Raw genomic sequence first — 20180 nt, 5'->3', positions numbered from 1 at the left:
TCTATAAACTACTCCTTTCACTAGACATTTCCCTTCTAACGGACAGGAGCTTTCGTTTTTGAAATTGCATTTCTTAATGGGCTCGGCACCATGTCTAATCTCAATTAGCTTCCTATTATGTTGGCTAATGTAAGAGGCGAAATTTCTGCAACAAAAATAGCTAACCTTCAGGGTTCTTCTATTAAAAATCCTATAGAATTTATGACCCTGCTTAAAATGCTTAGAGACTAATCTCAAAAATTCCTTACCTATATTAGTCTTTACGGCCAAATTGAAAGCCGGGTTGAACCACAAAACTTTCCTGGTCCTAGTTCTTCGTGCAGCATTATTATCAGCATTAAGCTGGTTGAACTGGATCTTCTCAGAGAATCCACTATTCTTTAATGCGCTATCGTAATAAGGTGCAGCATTATGGAATGCTGCCTCGTCCGAAGAAATTGAAGATATTCTTCTACCTACATTGCTGACTAAGTTCCTAAGGATAACTGGTGGATGGTTCGAATCTTTGCTAATATACGATAGCTTTTCATTGGGCTTACGGAAAGGTTTAAATCTATCCGATCTTACATTAAAAGTTACGTCTAAAAAATCTACACTATTCAGGTTAGCATCTATCGTAACCCGTAAGCCCATCCTTTGAAAGAAAGCTATGAGGTCCTTCCTAAGTCTATCTGATTCATGGCCGTTTAGATTATGCGTGGCTATAAGGCCGTCATCCCTATATAAACCTGCATCTATAAAAGGGAATTCTATTTTTAGATTATGGAGAATAAAGGCTCCTATGAGCATACATAACTCAGCCCCGTCGGTACATCGAAAAGAGAATCCTCGGTCTTCTTAATCCAGGTGAAATCCTCGAAACAAAGAAGCGATTTCCTTGCATGCATAATAATATCAATTTCCGAGCTATCGATGTTGACATATTGCTTGGCGAAGTCCAATGCCCTTAGGAGCAACGTCCTAGATATTGACGGGTAAAAGTCAATAATGTCGAATTGTGTGAAACTACAATTATTCTTATAGCTAATACCTTTAAACCACTCTATGACTGACTTACTATTCTTCCAAATTCTCAAGTCTACTTCGCTAACTTAACTAAAATACGGTCCAAAATATTTTTGCTAATAATTCCTATCTCAGTTTTAGCCGGATTTATCAATCTACATTTGGGGTTTCTACTAAAATTGGCTTTATGGTCTTTCAGAGTAATAAAAGCTGGTCGTGGTGAAAGATATATATATATATATATATATATATATAATATATTATATATACATATATTTATATACATATATATACGACGGACTTCTTTCAGTTTCCGTTTACCAAATTCTCTCACAAGCCTTTACTGGGCCTGAGGCTATAGTAAAAGACACTTACCCAAGGTGTCACGCAGTGAGGCTGAACCCGAAACCATGTGGCTGGTAAGCAAGCTACTTACCACGCAGCCACTCCTGCACATATATACACATACACCTACATAAATAGACATATGTACACATGCATACATGCACAGACGCACACACACTCACACATACTTATTAGTAAAAATGTGAGGTAGCCTTCTCGAGTCATGACGGTTTCCGTGGCATATAAATTCTCCACATGGGCGGAACGGCGCCCATTTCATGATTTTTGCCAGCTAAATAGAGTACAATGAAGTGAAGTGTCTTGCTGAAGAACACAAACCGTTCCCGGTCGAGGTATCGAAACCACAACCCTACGTTTATGAGTGCAACACCCTAATCACTAAGCCACGTGCTCCACCACCACACTATCTACTCACACACAACTACTGAATTGATATATTTTCCGGAATGTGATGTTTAGTAAATAACAGAATTAAATTTATTGTAGATTCCAGTTGCAGTTGCGACAACAACCGGAAGAAGACTTTACATGTCCAGCTATTAGACACACATTTGTTTTTGGGATCTCATCTGACCATATTCTACAAAATTTTCTTTGAAACTTTTGCTTAGAATTTAGAACATAGAGTCTGACCAAAGATTTGTAGTAAAAATAATCCAACTCCTTTCATCTGAAATGTTATTTGGAGGATATCTCCTCCATCAAATCTATGTCTATCCCACATTTTGGTTAAAAATTATTAACATCGATATTACAAAATCAGACCATTAGGAAAACGGTCTTGAATGGAAGTATTAGCAGTATCTCTTTGGCTGTCTAATGTATTGTTACCTTATTCGATAGGTGGAATGTCGCCAGTTTGATGGATGAAATTCTTGGCAGGCATCTCTCTCTCTCTCTCTCTTTCTGTTTCTCTCTCTCATCTTGCTAGCAATGTCTTCGATTTGTCCTGATATACTAATCTACATTTGCTATTTCTTTAAAATCTTTTTCTTTTTCTTTCTTTCCAACTTTTTTTTGTCGGTTCATTTTACGAAAAGCAACATTTAAATGATTTGCCAAAATTGTGTTGTTTGTTAATTTTGGTACATGGCGTTTCTTAAAGGACTCGAAACTGTGATGATAATACTCAGAGCTTCACTGAAAGCTCCACTACTTCATATGTCGTTGATCTCCACCAGTACAATTGAAACGAATTCCTTCCACCAGTACAATTGAAACGAACTGCTAATAAATCTTGTCGCTCCTCTGTATTTCATGAAATATGAAACATCTCTGAAGGAAGACTATAAATGACTTCTTGATGGTGATATTATTGAGTTCATATCTCCATAGTGAGTACATGAAACAATGGCAAACACTGCTTTGTTATCGATTACACACAAACGATTAATCGATACGGTTTTCTAGATGCCTAGCCACTACTTTCTATCAAACATCTACGACGATGTTTTATGTCCGACAATAAATTCTACAGTAAACTAAATCTGATGCAGCAAACCAACAGATCGCACATCAAAATTGGCGGTAAGTGATTCACTGCATTTCAGGCTGAGACTTATTCGAGTTTACCAAGTTAGCCTTTGGTGCTTACTAATGCCCTGACTGACTTTCAAAGACTGATTAATAGTTTAATAGCTTATAATAGTGTAATTGCTTATAATGTTATGACACAAGTTCACGCCTTATCGATGTTATTAATATCGTTGACAAAACCATCGGGGAACATGAAGGGAATTCGGTTAAATATGTTCTCAGTTTCAGACATTCAACATTAAATTTACCAACGACTAACGTCATCATCAAATAACCAACCAGTTCCTATTTAAAAGACAACACACTGCAGTCTGACTCCAAGAGCCTGTAACCCTTCATTGATTCCACGTCATCTTCAAATGCTAAACATCTACAAAGACTACAGTGATTGATCGGTTCTTCCTTTAAATGGGTGACTTATTTCTCAGAACGACTCCAATCCATGCTAAAGTTTACTTTTCTACTGAAAACAAAAAACGATGCTATTCATGTAGAGCAGAGGTTCTCAAACTTTCTGTCCCCCCCCACCGCATTACCACCAACACCAACACCAGCATTACTACTACTACTACTACTACTACTACTACTACTACTACTACTACTACTACCACTTCTACTACTACTACTTCTATTTTTCAGCATAAATAAATATTTTATATTTTACTAACTAATATATGTACTAAGACGTATTTGATATTTAATATAATATCATATATGTATACAATACTATAATAATATTATAATGAATTCATAGCAACCCCCAATCCACCGCCTTCCTCCCTCCTTTTTCCTTACAGCACCCCACCGCCTCCTTTGACACCAGCGCCCACCTGGTTTCCCATTCTCACTCCCTCTCTCTTCCCTCTCTATCTATCTACCTATCTATCTATCTTAATAATCTTATCTAAAGTTCCCCTATACATCCTGATTCCTGACTGAAACTGCGGGTGCCTTTTTACAGTTTAATAAACCTCCTCACTTTCTCCTCCGGATTTCTTTCTTGATTTACACCTTCATCAATAGACGAGATAAAAAGATTTAGAAAATGAAGAACTATTTCATTTGAAACTATTTTACATTAATCATTAATTATCTTTACTAATTACTCTAGTCACAAAATCTAACCATGATAATTTTCTCCGATGACTCAAGGAATTATCACTAAACGATTGCAATATCCGATACACATCTAGTTGTAGTAACACTGCTCGCAATTCCGTTGCAAGATTCTCCTCGATAACATCTCCTTGGTTCATAGATTTATATCAAGTTCTTCCAACCATTTGAACTCCTTTGTATTGATTTCAATCATCTTCTGTTGTCGTGTAACTTTTACCAATATTTGATTCCAGTCCTAAATGAGTAATCCGTATCGTCCTGATATACTTTTCAAGGTTGGTGCTCCATTTGCAACCGACTGGATTTCAGTTATGTTTCGAGCTGTTCACAAAACCTCCATGTCATCCTGCTGGAAGCATGATACAGGACGAGAGAACTTGCTCTTCATTCAAAATGGCTAAATAAGATGATGAAGCGTTTTGGGGTCAATCGCACTACGGAATGTAACGATCCTGACTTTATTTCATTGTACTCAACTCAGCTGGTAAAAATCATGAAAGGGATGCCGTCCCGCCCATGTGGATAGTTTATATGCCACACACCCACACGCGAACTCACAAATATACATACCTGTGTGTGTGTATGTGTTCGTGTGTGTGTGTCAACTACTGAATATATTTTTAGAAAAGGCGGTGAGCTGGCAGCATCGTTAGCACGCCAGGTGAAATGTTTCGTGGTATTTCGTCGGCCACTACGTCCTGAGTACAAATTCCGCCGAGGTCGACTTTGCCTTTCATCCTTTCGGGGTCGATTAAATAAGTACCATTTACGCACTGAGTCGATGTAATCGACTTCATCCCTTTGTCTGTCCTTGTTTGTCCCTTCTATGTTTAGCCCTTTGTGGGCAATAAAGAATTAAATATATTTTTAGAAGGGAAACCTTAGGGGCATGCTCTCCTTTCTTACGTTTTTGCCTCTAAAAATGAAAGGCAAGATAACTAGCTTCAGTATTCGACTATAAAGATTCAAATCTCTGCAATTGCTTCCAGTTACAATGTTTTATTTACCATAATTAATACAGGACGACAAGACATACGAGAAGATATCGATGCTGTTATCAAATCTCATTGACTTACAAATATTCTCCGTATTTATAGAAACCTGTTTATGCAACGAGCCTGCATATTACATTGTACGCTGCACACTCACTGCAGCTTATATCGATGCAATATTGAAGCAGCAACTGATTGCTATATATCTACAATATATTCTGTTTGAGATGCAGGGATAGGAGATGCAGTTTTATAACTTGCAATAAATGTTGCAACATGTTGCAGCTGCACATCGGAGATACGAGATTGCTTATCTTAGTAAACAACACAACGACAAGTTTTACTCAAAGTAATCATAACAAATAGATGTTGTCGTTAGTGTTGTTGTTGCTATTGGTAGTGTTGTTGTTGTTGTTGTTGGTATTGTTCTTGTGGTTGATGTTGCTGCTGCTATGAATGTCGTTGCTGTTAGCTGGAAAATTACAGAGACTCGGTGCGTTTGTGCTTCAGCGTGGTTGTGCATGAGGATATGCATATGTGTGTGTGCGTGAGTGTGAATCTGGGTCCACATCCTATGATATGCACATACGCAAATATACATGTGTATATACACTGTATGCATAAGTAGATTATATTCGTATAAATGTGTGCATGTGTATATATATGCATATAAATATATATATATTTATATATATATACATATATTTATATACATACACGCATATATATATATACATATATATACATATATATATACATACATATATATATATATATATATATATATATATACATATATATATATATATATATATATATATATATATATATATATATACACACACACATATATATATATATATATATATATATATATATATATATATATATATATATATATATATATATATATATACGTATATCCATATCGATGTGCACATGTAAATGTCCATATATGTGTAGGTATAAACGCATACAAAACATTGTGTGTATATATATACATATATATATATATATGTACATATATATTTTTATACATATATGTATATACATACATATATGCACGTTGTATATATATATATATATAAAATATATAAATATATATTAAATATATATGCATGTATATATATATATATATATACAGGTATATATAAATGTAAACATGTATACATACATACACACGAGTATATATGCAATGTTCAATGTGCATGTGTATGTATATGTGCGTTCATGTACGCGATTTTCATAATGTGTGCGCGGTGCATGGATCAATAACAATTATTGTTTCTTTGGATCACTGAAAGCATTCATACACTTTAACATTCATAAAGTTATGAATACAACAAGAAAATCCATCGCCACCACCACCACCAACACCAGCATTACTACTACTACTACTACTACTACTACTACTACTACTACTACTACCACCACTACTACTACCACCACTACTACTACCACCACTACTACTACCACCACTACTACTACCACTTCTACTACTACTACTCGTTGATTCGTTGATGTTTATTTTGTTTATTTCGTGTTTGGATATTTTCATAATGCAACGGTTCCGTTAAGAGTTCCTCTGTAGTGTTTTCTGCTGTCATAAGAACCGAAATATCTGTAAAAAACTTCCATATTCCTTACGAAAACACTGAAGGAAAGGCTTGATAGCATTTATTCTCATCTCATCTCCCAATTTTTTGTATTCCCCAAGATAATCTACACTCTTCAAACTTCGCATTCAGCGCGATACCTGTGGAAATAGAGAAAAGAGGTGCTATTACCTGGTCACTCGAGGGGCAAAAAGTAATGCCCTAACCGTCCAAAAAGCGTCTCTTATTTTCTTTAAAAAACTGAAAAATAGGATCATATAATGCTGGTCTTAAAGTACAGCTGTTTCTGCCCTTTTTTTCAACATTATGCTCTATCTTTTTCTTTTCTTTTACTTTTTTCTCCGTCACTAGACTCCGGCCATGCTGGAGCACCGCCTTGAAAATATTTTGCACGAACGATTCGAACCCAGTACCGTTTTTTAAGGTTGGTACTTCTATCGGTGTCTTTTGCCGAATCTCTGTTGCTACAGGGACGCAAACAAACTAACGCCGATTGTCAAGCGGTGGTGAGGGTCAAAGACGGACATAAAGATACACATCCACACACAAACACACAAATATACATACATGCGTGTGTGTGTGCGTGTGTATGTGTATCAGATGGATGTTTTATAAAACTATTCCGCACATACAATATCAGCCATACCAACAATCCAACATATCCCCATCATCAGCTGCCCAACGCCCCGAGGCTATAGCAAAAGTCACTTGCCCAAGGTACCACACAGTCACGCCTGTGTCTACTATGATGGCATTTGTTGATTATGAACCTCCTTCATCCATCATATCAATACAATAGGACATATTTTTATTGCTTTTTTTTCTCAATTTCGTTAGGCATTTCCATCAAGTTCCTTAAACTGTTTCTTATTAACAAGCGGTAAAGACACAAAAGAAGGAACGAATTATTCTTTTTAAATGGAGAACTTTTCTTTACATTAATTATACGTTGAATTTTATTTCAGAAATGTAGATGTTTGGAGGGGGTTGATACTTTATCAACGATTCTATGAATGGCTGAACGATGTAAGGAGTTTGCCAACGCCAAATTTAGACAACCAGATACTATCGCAGGATTTAGAGTGTTTTCCAGCTACTTTGTCACTGAAATAACAACTGAAATATGTCATTTTGCAAAAGCTTAATAAGAGAGTAACGGTGCTGCTGAAACCTTTGCTTGGGAGCAAAGCGGTTAATTCTTGTAAGTATGAGAGATCCTGGAGTGCCATGAATACTGATGTTTCAAATATAAACGTTTATAAAATCACTCTTGTCAATAAAAAAGCATCTTTTGTAGCCTCGAAAATTGCTAGAAATAACGGCCAAATCAATCGCAACTCAGAGTCTACTGCATCATCTATATGTGCAGCAGACTCAGTAATGGTGATAGACTTTGTAAGAAACTAGTTCGAAGAATAAGAAAAGTTAACTTGATACTTGAAGTGCAATTGTGGGGCGAAAAACACGACGGTCCAAGAGAGACTGAGAATATAGAGAGTAATAAATGGTTTTATCTTCCTTAGAGCAGCTATCGGAGTCATGGCAGATATGATTCAAACAAATCAGAGTAAAGCTTTGAAGACATTCATTACGGATGAGGGACAACGCCTTAGGAACACCGAATGAAAAGGCAAGCTCCGATAGAGCTTCATTCAGGAGGAAGCCATGAGTTCCAGAATGAGATTGACAGTGGTGTAAGGAAACCTTCATTGATTTAAGTAGGTCCAGAGAAGGGAGGCAACTCGGTGTTGAAATATTCCGTTCGAAGATGTTTGGTTATGAGATGAAAGATAAACAATCCGGTTGAAGCACAAAGACGCGGTGACAGGTAACAAGGCTACATTGGAAATCAATAGCACAGACGGGGACTGACGCCAGCGAAGATCTATTCATTAGTGAATCGCTGCATTTAATTGGATGGATATTTTCGGATATTGACATATGATCCATGTTGAAAGACATAGATTTTTGACATCATGAACACATTTTATGTCAAAAAGCTTTTAACCTAATATTTACATGCTATTATTTATAGCTTCATTTGCTTCGAGATTCACCATTTCCAAAAAGAAACACATAGTTATATTCATATAATTACATGCACGAATATAGTTATGTTGGTGTGTACTTCTTCCTGTGCGTATATACTACGGTTGAGAAGGCGCAATAGCCCAGCGATTAGGGCAGCAGACTCGCGGTCGTAGGATTGCGGTTTCGATTCCCAGACCGGGCGTTGTGAATGTTTATTGAACGAAAACACCTAAAGCTCCACGAAGCTCCGCCAGGGGTGGTGGCGAACCTTGTAGTCTTTATCTCACTTTTCCTTCCTCTTTCTGTTGTACCTGTATTTCAAAGGGGCCAGCCTTGACACATTCTGTTTCACGCTGAATCTACACGAGAACTACGTTAAGGGATACACGTGTCTGTGGAGTGTTCAGCCACTTGCACATTAATTTCACGAGCAGGCTGTTCCGTTGATCGGATCAACTGGAACCCTAGTCGTCGTAACCGACGGAGTGCCAAGATACTATGATTGTCTAATATATATTCGTGCCTTGAACGTTATCAGATATAACTCATTATTTGACCAATTGTGCGCAAAATTGTTTGTTGTTGACAAAAATAAGTATAGAAATAATTCTACCAAGAATATAAAATAAATTCAATTAAAAATAATCCATTTGAAAAAGTCATTGCTAAAGAATTATTATGATTAATATATTTTTCTTCGTGCTAACTAAAATTTATAATTATCGCTTTAACACCAATCTTGAAATATACTAAAAGAATTTTAATAGTTGCAGAAAAAATATAACATTGGAAATTAATCCAATTGAATTCTATAGCAGCAGAATTTTTATGTGTGATAAAGTTAACTTGTAAATCGTTTCTTTAGGTTTAAAGCTTTCACAACAAATGTTCTCTTCATAATTGAAGAGCGAAAGACGGCTGTGAATTAAAAGAAGAAGATAAAGAAGTGTTTAATACACTTCACAACTAATATCTTCAATGTTAGTGATTGATAATAAAACTGAAAAGGTGAGAAACGTAGAAAATAAATTGCAAAAAAGATTAGCCATAAACATCTATTGTTGCTTTTCGCTTCAACCCTCTGGCAAAACGTGGCATTTTATAATTATATTCATAAAACATCGTCATGATTCTGAAAACAGCGCGCATGTATGTATGTATGTATGTATGTATGTATGTATGTATGTATGTATGTATGTATGTATGTATGTATGCATGCATAAGTGTATGTGTATATACATACTTAAGCATGTATGTACATTCATATCTTCTGCATGTATATATGAATGTATGTGATTAGAAATCTCGGTATCATACCCCTCATTCACACATATATACCCAAGTGTGCGCATGTGTATGCGTGTACACACCTATACAAAAAAATAAATGTAGACGTACATCTATTTATCTCTATGTATTTATATGTATACATATATATGGATATTACATATATACGTTAAGTAGATTCATATATGCATACATGTAATTAGGAAACACAGTGGCTTATACATATTTGTGAATGTGTGTGCATATATATATATATACATATATATATATATACATATATATATTATACCTATATGTAAAATTATGTATTACGTATGTATGTATGTATGTATGTAGGCATCTCACTATCTCTCTATCTTTCTATCTCTATCTATCTATCTATCTATCTATCTATCTATCTATCTATCTATATATATATCTGTATGTATGTATGTTTGTACGCGTGGGTGTACATGTATATATAGAAATTAGTCGATTTACTGAATCGACAGAGCAGTGAATGGACTGCGTTGCCATGTTGCTTCGGAATGTCTGCGCTCTGAGTTCAAATACCAGGGAAGTGTATTTCACTTTTATTCTCTCAGCATCGATAAAAACAACAACAAAAAAACAAAACATATTAATATAGGGCCTCTGTAGCACTACTTATTCCCCTTTATTCTCCCTATTCTCCCCATTCTCTCTTTCCCTTTCTCGATATTTCTATGTACAAGGATGGTATTAAATGCAACTTTTCGTCATACCGTTTTCAAAGTGATGGCCTTTATTAACAATAACTGGGCAATATCTGAACAGATAAAGGATGCAAAACCTATGTTGACTATTGTTGATTTAGATTCAATGTTAACAATAATGATGTGGATAACATTTACAATCAATAATACAAACGCAAAACAGCAATTGCTGTAAAATTTTGTCTCAGACAGACGAGACTTATTTTGGTTTAGCACACGAGTCTCAAAGAGTTTCTTGTGTTAAATAAACATGGCTCGTTTACAAGTGGCGTCGTTAAAACGCTCCGGGTAATGTTTCCATCTAATTTGTTATCGTTATGGATGGTCAACACCATCCCGGATCTTCTCCGCTATTCCGAAGAACCATTTTAAATTACTTTACATTGACATATATTTGTGCGCGCGTGCGTTCGTGTGTGTGTTTGTGTGTGTGTGTGTGTGTGTGTGTGTGTGTGTGTGTGTGTGTGCGCGCGCACGCACGTGTGTGTGTGCTCGCGCACGCACGTGTGTGAGTGTGCGTGTGCTTTTTTGTATAATGTATAGTGAATATATATTATTTTCCCTCCTTGTTTCTTTCTGTAGAAGATCGTAAGCTCGAAATGTTGAAGACTTTTTCACTTCTCGAGCATTATACTAATACATCTGTTTGTTGTCTACACCACCTGTCTTCGTCTTTTGTTTTTGGGGAATTCTCTCTCTCTCTCTATATATATATATATATATATATATATATATTTATAGGACATAAAAGTTATACATCGTCATTTTCATCCAATTCTATTTAAAACGTTTCTATTAAGGTAAATAATGCCGAAACGGTGCCACTAGCCTGTGACATCGTAATAGGAAAAGTTGGTAATGCTCACGCACACACAAATGAATTATAACAAATAAACAAATAAATAAATGAGAAAATTTGCCAAAAAATCTAACCTGTGTTATGGCGTGCAGTATCCCTCATATAAATACTCTCCTCCGTTACTGTCCACCGGACTATATAGTTGAGTTCTTTGTTGTTATTGCGATTTTAAGCTGCAATTTCTAGTCAGTCGCTCGGCCACGATGAGGCTAGCACCATCTCTTAGCAAATCCACATAACGTCTTTTGGCTCAATATTGGAAGAAAGACATCTACTGAGAAAATATCTTTCTCCATGGGAACGATTACAACAGGCAAATGTGTCTCCGTTTATATTTATCGAATGTTGCTTTCACCAACAGGGACTGACATCAAAACGGTGTCTAGCGTTAGTTGGATGCTTCAAACCTCAACCGTAATACTCTCTTTTTGGCGGGGCGTCTGTGGTGGCCGTGTCACCACCACTCTTGGCCTCTTGCTTTTCAGTTAAGCTCCTCCCTCTCGTTTTTCATGACAGTCAAGAGGCACTTTCCAGTGAACAGCCACCATTCGCTCTTTATTTCCTATTCCAATGAAATATTCAAATAATAATGTGATATCAGTAAGTGTAGAATCTACCATTGTTTGTCATTAAAGATATCATTTGATTACACTCATTATAATTTTTTTAATTAGTACAACATCCCCACACACATGCGCATACACACGCGCACACACATGCACACACATATGCACACGCACGCATCACTTTTTAAAGTTATCTCTACAGATTTGCGATAAATATTAGAGTCAAAACTGAAAGTTACGCTGTTGTGTATACGAATATGTAGAGAAAGCGATTGAAGGCAGAAAATAGGGAATGGCTGTATATGCATATACCATTATTGATTTATAAGCTTTTAACATACGTGGTAGAATATTATGGCTGCAAAACGAAACATGCTGTCCCTACCAACAATCAGTATATATATATATATATATATATATATATATATATATATATAACCTCGGGCCGACCAAAGCCTTATGAGTGGATTTGTGTGTGTGTATGTGCCTGTCCCTCCACCATCACTTAGCAGCCGATGGTGGTGAGTTTAGGTCCCCGTAACCTAGCGGTTCGGCAAAAAGACCGATAGAATAAGTACTCGGCTTACAAAGAATAAGTCCTGGGATCGATTTGTTCCACTAAATGACGGTGCTCCAGCATGGTCGCAAGTAAATGACTGAAACAAATAAAATAATAAAATAATAAAAAATTATATATATATTCCTTTATTCTTTTACTTGTTTAAGACATTTGAGTGCGATCATGCTGGAGCACCGCCTTGACACTAGAAAGTATTTCTTAAACCTAGTACTTGTTCTATCGGTATCTCTTGCCGAACTGCTATGTTACTTAGACGTAAACACACCAACACTGGTTGTCAAGCGGTGATGAGGTATATAGAGACACACACATATACATAGATATATGTATATATATATATATATATATATATATATATATATATATATATATATATATATATATACGACAGGCTTCTTTCAGTATCCGTTTACCAAATCCATTCACAAGGCTTTAGTCGGCCCAACGCTGTAGAAGAAGTAACTTGCCCAAGGTGCCACACAGTGAGGCTGAACCTCGAACTATGTGGCTGAGAAGGAAATATATATACCGGACAGTATTCCCTCGCCATATAGCGGTTCACCTATCGCGGTTCACCTATCGTGGTTTATTATAAAGGTTACGTCGATTCTTCCGTCTCCTGTATTTATTATAAAATAAAGATATACAAATTATAAAAAAATTATTATTATTATACAGTACTGTATTTACTTCGCGGATTTTCACCTATCGCGGGAACGTAACACTATATATATATAGTACAAATTTATAGAAAGACAAAAGACGAAGACACGTGTAGGAACAATAAGTGAGTGTATTAGTTTGACACTCGGGGAAAATGGAAAGTCTTACGTTTCGAGGCTACGCTATGCAACAGAAAGGAATACGAAGAAATAAATATAGAGAATGAAAATAAAATTGAGTTCAATGGTCCAACATAGCGAATGATTCAAATATTTATCGATATTTATATAAAATTTGGGTGGGGAGGTTAATCACATTCAATGCGAGCCTATTAACATTTTAACATTAACGTCGGGTTCGCAATTATTGGACAAGCTGAAGAGGAGAGAAATAAATAATCAAGTGGATCCTGGTTGGATTTGAACACAGAACGTTATAAGTTTATGCTAAATTTTAGCCAGACGCTTTGCCATTTCTAAAAGACAAAAATGTACACAAACGATGCCATTTTGCTATTTCCAATGTTATTAGGGTGGTGAGGTGGCAGGATCGTTAAAACATCGGGCAATAAAAAGCCTTAGCAGCATATTGTCCATCTTGACACTCGGAATTCACATTCTGTCTAGATCGACCATTGGGGTCGATAAAATAAGTACCAGCTGAGTGCTGGGGTCGGTGTAATCTACTTACACCCACCCCACATACATGAAATTGCTGGTCTGGGACCAAAATTTGATACAGATATTTCTGCTTTTATGATTGTAACAAATCGACAGAGACGTTAAAACAACGGCTGAAATACGTTGTGGTATATATACTCCGGTGCTTGCTTTGCTTTCTGAGTTCAAATCCCGCTGAGTCAACTTTGTTTCATTCTTCCTGGATCAATATATAAAAATACTAGCCAAGGTTGTTGAATTACTACACATCTTTGGTTAAAATCTCAGCCAGGAATTGGTAGAAGAAACATTGTCTCATAATTATTTTCATACCCGTCGACCGATTACTATCGTAAGACTCAGCCAAAACACCAAATCAATCACTTCCGAATTGATATAACATCGTTTTCCATCGAATACGGTGCCATACAATTTCCGTCAATCCAATTTAACTGCAAAAAGTGCTTGTTGTGGGATTAAATGCACTGTAAAATGTGACGCGTAGTGGAGTTTGGGGTCTAAACGTATGTATAGCAAAGTAGAATAGCATCAGATGCCAAGCAGGTGCCAAATAGGTGCCAAGTGGTGGGATCAAACCTGAAAGCTTGCTGTTGTTTAACAAATCAATATATAATATACATATATATATATATATATATATATATATATATATAATATATATATATATATATATATATATATTATATATATATATATATATATATGTAGGTCCCGGGTTGATTCGGGGTTAACCACAGTAAATAAGGTACTCAATACATTGCAAGCTCCTTCTATATAATAAATTAATATATATATATATAAGTAAATAAATGGAGTTGAACGAAGATGTTATTAGAATTCTTTTACTTTCGACATATGTTTCGAAGACAACATTGGTTTTATTCCAAAGGAATAAATGGTGTAAAATACAATCTTCTCATCAGGAAAGAAAGAGAGCCTATGTCAACAACAAGACATTATAACAAATACGATGACTGCCTAAATGATAAACAGAACGTTATTAAGTATTTAGAAAAAAAACCTTTAGTAGATTTGACGTCAAAGGCAGATACTAGAAAGAGAAGTGTTAAAGAAATAATAAGTAGAGAACAAATAGAGAGGGATACGTTGGTTGAAAAAATGTTCAAAGGCTTAGAAGGAGATTTCTCCATTGAAGTAAAGTGCAAGTTAAACTAACTGTTCAAACTATAAAGACTGGCGAAATCATTTATATGAGTAACAAGTATGTTTCTGTCAGTGTTTACATTTGTAAGATCGCTCTATAAGTGTGTTAACAATGTGATTCTTAGAGAAGTGAATATGGAAGAGTTCAGAGTTGGTAACAGTTTATTGAATTTTCCAAGTTAACGGTAAACAAAGGATAATTCATTCATCCATTTATATGTATATATATATATATATATATATATATATATATATATATATATATACATATATATTTTTTAATCTGGGTTCCTAATACTTTTAGAAACAACGTTATGTCATATAAAATTTTTCTGGAATCTCTGCGAATTATATTCACAATCCAAAACAGAACAAAATCAAAATCGGTTATAATATAATTTGTAAAGAATCTAAAGTTTAGCGTATTAAATCCTTCTAAATACAGTAATATTATTATATCAGATAATTATAGATTAGTTCATGTTGGTTCTACGTTAGCAGATATTTAGTACAATATTTACCCGAACCAAAAGATCTTTAATTCTATATTAACTTACCTCTTTCAGATTCGCGTTGTATTTCTTCCTTAAAGTTTCATTCTGGAAATAAACGAAAATATCGCAAATAAAGTGAATTTCAATTTTACATGTGATTCCTACAAATTTAATGAAGGATAGACGCCAGTTTTCTCTTTAGAAGTATAGCCACTGTAATATTGTGAAGAACAAAAATTAACCAGATATTTTCTGTAAATGTCTTAGCAATTTTATGATAGTTTTTATCTACAGTAATATTTTCTACTATTGAATTATGCATTCCATATACAAGAGTGATCACGAAAGTAACGCAAAAGTGGATATAATTATAATTATCAACAGATGTAGCTCGTTTAGATTGTACATGTTCGTAGAATAACACTTCTATCGTCTTTGTTGAAGGGGAATAGTGGAGAAACCATCGCCACAAAAAGACCGGACAGAACGAAATATGTGCGTGACCAGACACATTTTTTCTACGCTAGGCACAAAGCCCAAAATTTGGGGGAAGGGACCAGTAAATTAGATCGACCTCAGTACGCAACTGGTACTTAATGTATTGACCCCGAAAGGATGAAAGGCAAAGTCGACCCCGGTGGAATTGGAACTCAGAACATAAAGACAGACGCTAAGCATATCGCTCGACATGCTAACGTTTCTTGTTTCTTTATTGCTCGCAAAGGGGCTAAACATATAAGGGACAAACATGGACAGACAAACGGATTAAGTCGATTACATCTACCCCAGTTCGTAACTGGTACTTATTTAATCGAACTCGAAAGGATGAAAGGCAAAGTCGAACCCGGCGGAATTTGAACTCAGAACGTAGCGGCAGACGAAATACCGCTAAGCATTTTTCCCAGCGTGCTAACGTTTCTGCCAGCTCACCGCCTTACTCAGACATATTTTGAAACAAATTAGGCATTCCGGAAAATTTTGTTAGTCATTGGCTTCAAATCCACTCTAGTGCCTGTATCTGGTATCTTTGATTACGGTCTTTTCTAAGGATGGGCAGACATCAAGGATGTGCATTTGATGATACACTTAAAGGGAAAGTAGCAGAAATTGGTACAAAGGAAACAGCTGAAGTTTTCCAAAGAGGAGTAAGGAATTAGATTTAACAATGATGCAGATACATCGCTTTTGATGGAAGCTAATAATACTCTAGTATAGAGAAAATGTTACTCTCCAACATGTACAATTTAAATAATGTATTTCATTTAACTTTCTCACTGCGAAATTAAATTTCATGGTTCTTCCTGTAACGACATTAAATATCTACCAAAAATAGAATTGGTATTTTCTGCAAGTCACGTTGCCTCAATAAACTTGACATCTCTCTGCAGAAAATAGTTTCAAACATGACATTCCTCAACAAAAGACAGCTCAGTATGTAAAACTGCTTTCCGTAGTAAAAGGTAATGAAATTTTGAGTTGATATATCTGTTTTCCGTAGTAGAAGGCTTAATAAAAAGAAACGTGTGCCTACATTTACGATATTTTTAGACGAATTTTCAAACCAAACACAATTAACTTTTAACATTTGCTTTGAATTGGATGTTTTTGCTGGAATCAACGAAACAATGCGACTTTTCAAGTTCTAATTTTTAACATATTTAATTACAGATAAATTTTAGATGAAGCATTTGTGAAGGACCGTGACTCGGTGGTTATAATATTCGGCTCACGATTGTGAGTTCGATACACAGTGACGAGTTGTGTCCTTGGGCAAGACACTTTATCTTACGTTTCCCCACTGCACTCAAGCGTTGAAAATGACATGTACCAGTTTTTCAAAGGGCTAGCTTTGTAACATTCTCTGTCACGTTGAATCTTTCTTAGAACTATGTTAAGGTCAACCGTTATTTTCACGAGCTGGCTGTTCTCTAGATTGGATCAAATGGAAAACTCGTCGTCGCAACCAATGGAGTGCCATAATATCATACTAAGCATTTCCTCTTCAATTCTTTGCTGATCAGTAGCTGTTGCATTGACTCAGTTAGTGAGATATCAAATAAAATGTCTTGGCGTATTTAATTAAAACTTTAGCAAATTAAGATCAAATTGTAACAAGGTAATCTTCCCTTTTCATCATTCCGAGACGGATAAAATAATTAACCAGTTATGTACTGGGATTTACTCAACCAACGGTCGGCTTTCACAAAATGTGCGTTCCACATTATTCGAAGGTAACACGAGACAACAATACCAACAGCAGCGGACCAGTAAAAGCCATTCTCTGTAATTAAGTGAACAGCTAAATCCACTTCTTAAATTTCCCTCAAATCAAACTTAAGGGTTTTAATAAAAATAGCATTAGACACCTGACGCTGTAGTTCTTTGAATGAAAAAGTTTGACGGTGGTGGGTGGAATGCTTTTAATGATGAATTAACACACCCATATCTAGCCTGCTCTTCAACAAAAACAACAACTACAAACTACTCCAAATTTTGAAATAACTGGTTTGGGGCTAGACAGGCCGTGTGGCAAGATGTTTGCTTTCCAACAACATGGTTACAGGTCGACCAAAGCTTTGTGAATGAATCCGGTAGAAGGAAACTGAAAGAAACCTGTCACGCGTGTATATATGTATATATATATATATATGTATATATATATATATGTGTGTGTGTGTATGTGTGTGTGTGTATGTGTGTGTGTGTGTGTATAGTTAATCCCCAAAATACGAATATAAAACACAAGCAAAAAGCAACAACGCGAGTACGTGGTACATGCAAAGTGTTAAAAGACGCTCAGGGAAGGAAAGAAAGAGTGTTTTACGTTTCGAACAAAGCTCTTCTTCAGAAACAGGAGACATAGGAATGTCCAAGAGAAAAGGAAAACGGAGGGAAAAAAATCTAGCAAAAACTGTCCGATGAACGGCAACGTGAAACTCAGAGTAACAGGTTTTGTTGAATTTTCTGCTGCTTTAAATAAAGCATATTACTCTACCTACCACAGGTATTTGAGTACTCTTTTTTCCACCTTGTTTCACATTTATATGTGTACTCCGGTATATATATATATATATCTGCGGCTTTATATAGCTATGGTAAGACCTCACCTGGAATTTGCATCACCGGTCTGGAACCCCTATCTTGCCCAGGACATCAATCGTCTGGAAGCTGTTCAGCGACGTGCAACCAAAAGAATACCCTCCATCAGGCATTTGCCATATCCTGAACGCCTTACTTCCCTGGGCATGGACACATTGAAACTCCGACGTCTGGCAGCTGACTTGGCAGACACCCATAAAATTATCAACCATCGCACAAACAATAACTCTGAGCACCTCTTCAAACTCCACCCATCTAACACCCGTGGACATATTTACAAAGTAAGAAAACAGCACAGCTTCCATGACTTCAGGAAACATTTTTTCACGCTGAGAGTTGCTGAAGCGTGGAACAAACTGCCGGCATCGGTTGTTAGTTGTCGGAGCACTGCATCCTTCAAAACTTCCATGCTTCCTGAGATTCGCCAACACTACACTTGATACACGCACAAGCATGTTCACTTTCCAGACATTTCTACACTACTGCATGTACTTTATATGCACTTTCTGACAAGTTGTGGTGCACCTGAACACTGTATACAATAATTTCATTATATATTATATATATATCTCCTTCAAGTTAATTTATGGGAAACGTTTTTGAGTGAGCTCATGAAAAGCTGCTAATGGATTTCCATTCTAAAGTTTTTGTTATTAATATGTGTGTGTATGTTGGTATCTGTGTGTGTGTGTGTACCTATGTATAAATATCAGGCTTTAAAAAAATAAAGTACTAGGATCGATTCATTCGCCAAAAATCCTCAAGGTGGTGCCCCAGCATGGCAAAAGGCTAATGAATGGAACAAGTAAAAGATGAAAGATAAAAATTTCGGATGGAATATGGTCAAATGTTGATGAAGTTCGCTTTGCAATCTGAAAGAAGTTGTGCTCTGAATCCACGGCGCAGCTGCTACTACGACCGCTGCTGCTACGCACTATCTCATTAAAATAAGTTTGATTATTTAGTGCATTGTTTGGCCGAGCATAGTTTCTATTTTGCTATTCACAATAATATGAATAATAACACTGTAAATACAATATAAATACGTATTTTATGTAATTTAGAATGTATTTGCACATGAAGAACTACAAATTGCTTTTCTTCGTATATTTAATATTCTTCCAGTTATAAAGTTATTAATAATGATAAAAAAGAATTAACCATAAAATATATTTCATGTAACTTAATAATTAAATAATATAAATTATTTGGTCTGATATTGCTACAGTTCTACCATTTGTAGTACGAAATATAATGACAAAAATATGATGTAAAATATAACCGAAAGAATATGTGTAATGTATAATTAAAACTGTCTAGCGAAAAATAGAATAATTCGCACATTGGAGGGTGTGATACTCGTTGAGTTAGTTGATTTGAACTCCTAAG

At 35.6% G+C, this 20180-nt stretch overlaps 1 protein-coding gene across 2 annotated transcripts in view; it reads right to left on the bottom strand.

Moving 5' to 3' along the window:
* LOC115220758 (QRFP-like peptide receptor) overlaps positions 1-20180 on the bottom strand; it is a 222347-nt gene that overhangs the window by 171284 nt on the left and 30883 nt on the right. The window contains exons 1-2 of one of the 2 annotated variants that reach the window (XM_036510581.1): positions 17521-17572; positions 15756-15797 (exon numbers count right to left, since the gene is read on the bottom strand). The gene's annotated coding sequence lies outside the window, so the exon portion shown is untranslated. Of the gene's footprint in view, positions 1-15755; positions 15798-17520; positions 17573-20180 lie in introns of those variants that run through there. The other variant, XM_036510580.1, reaches the window with a different exon arrangement.

Source organism: Octopus sinensis, linkage group LG17, assembly GCF_006345805.1.
Source record: "Octopus sinensis linkage group LG17, ASM634580v1, whole genome shotgun sequence".
Lineage (NCBI taxonomy): Eukaryota > Metazoa > Mollusca > Cephalopoda > Octopoda > Octopodidae > Octopus > Octopus sinensis.
This window is presented reverse-complemented; position numbering and strand designations above follow the sequence as displayed.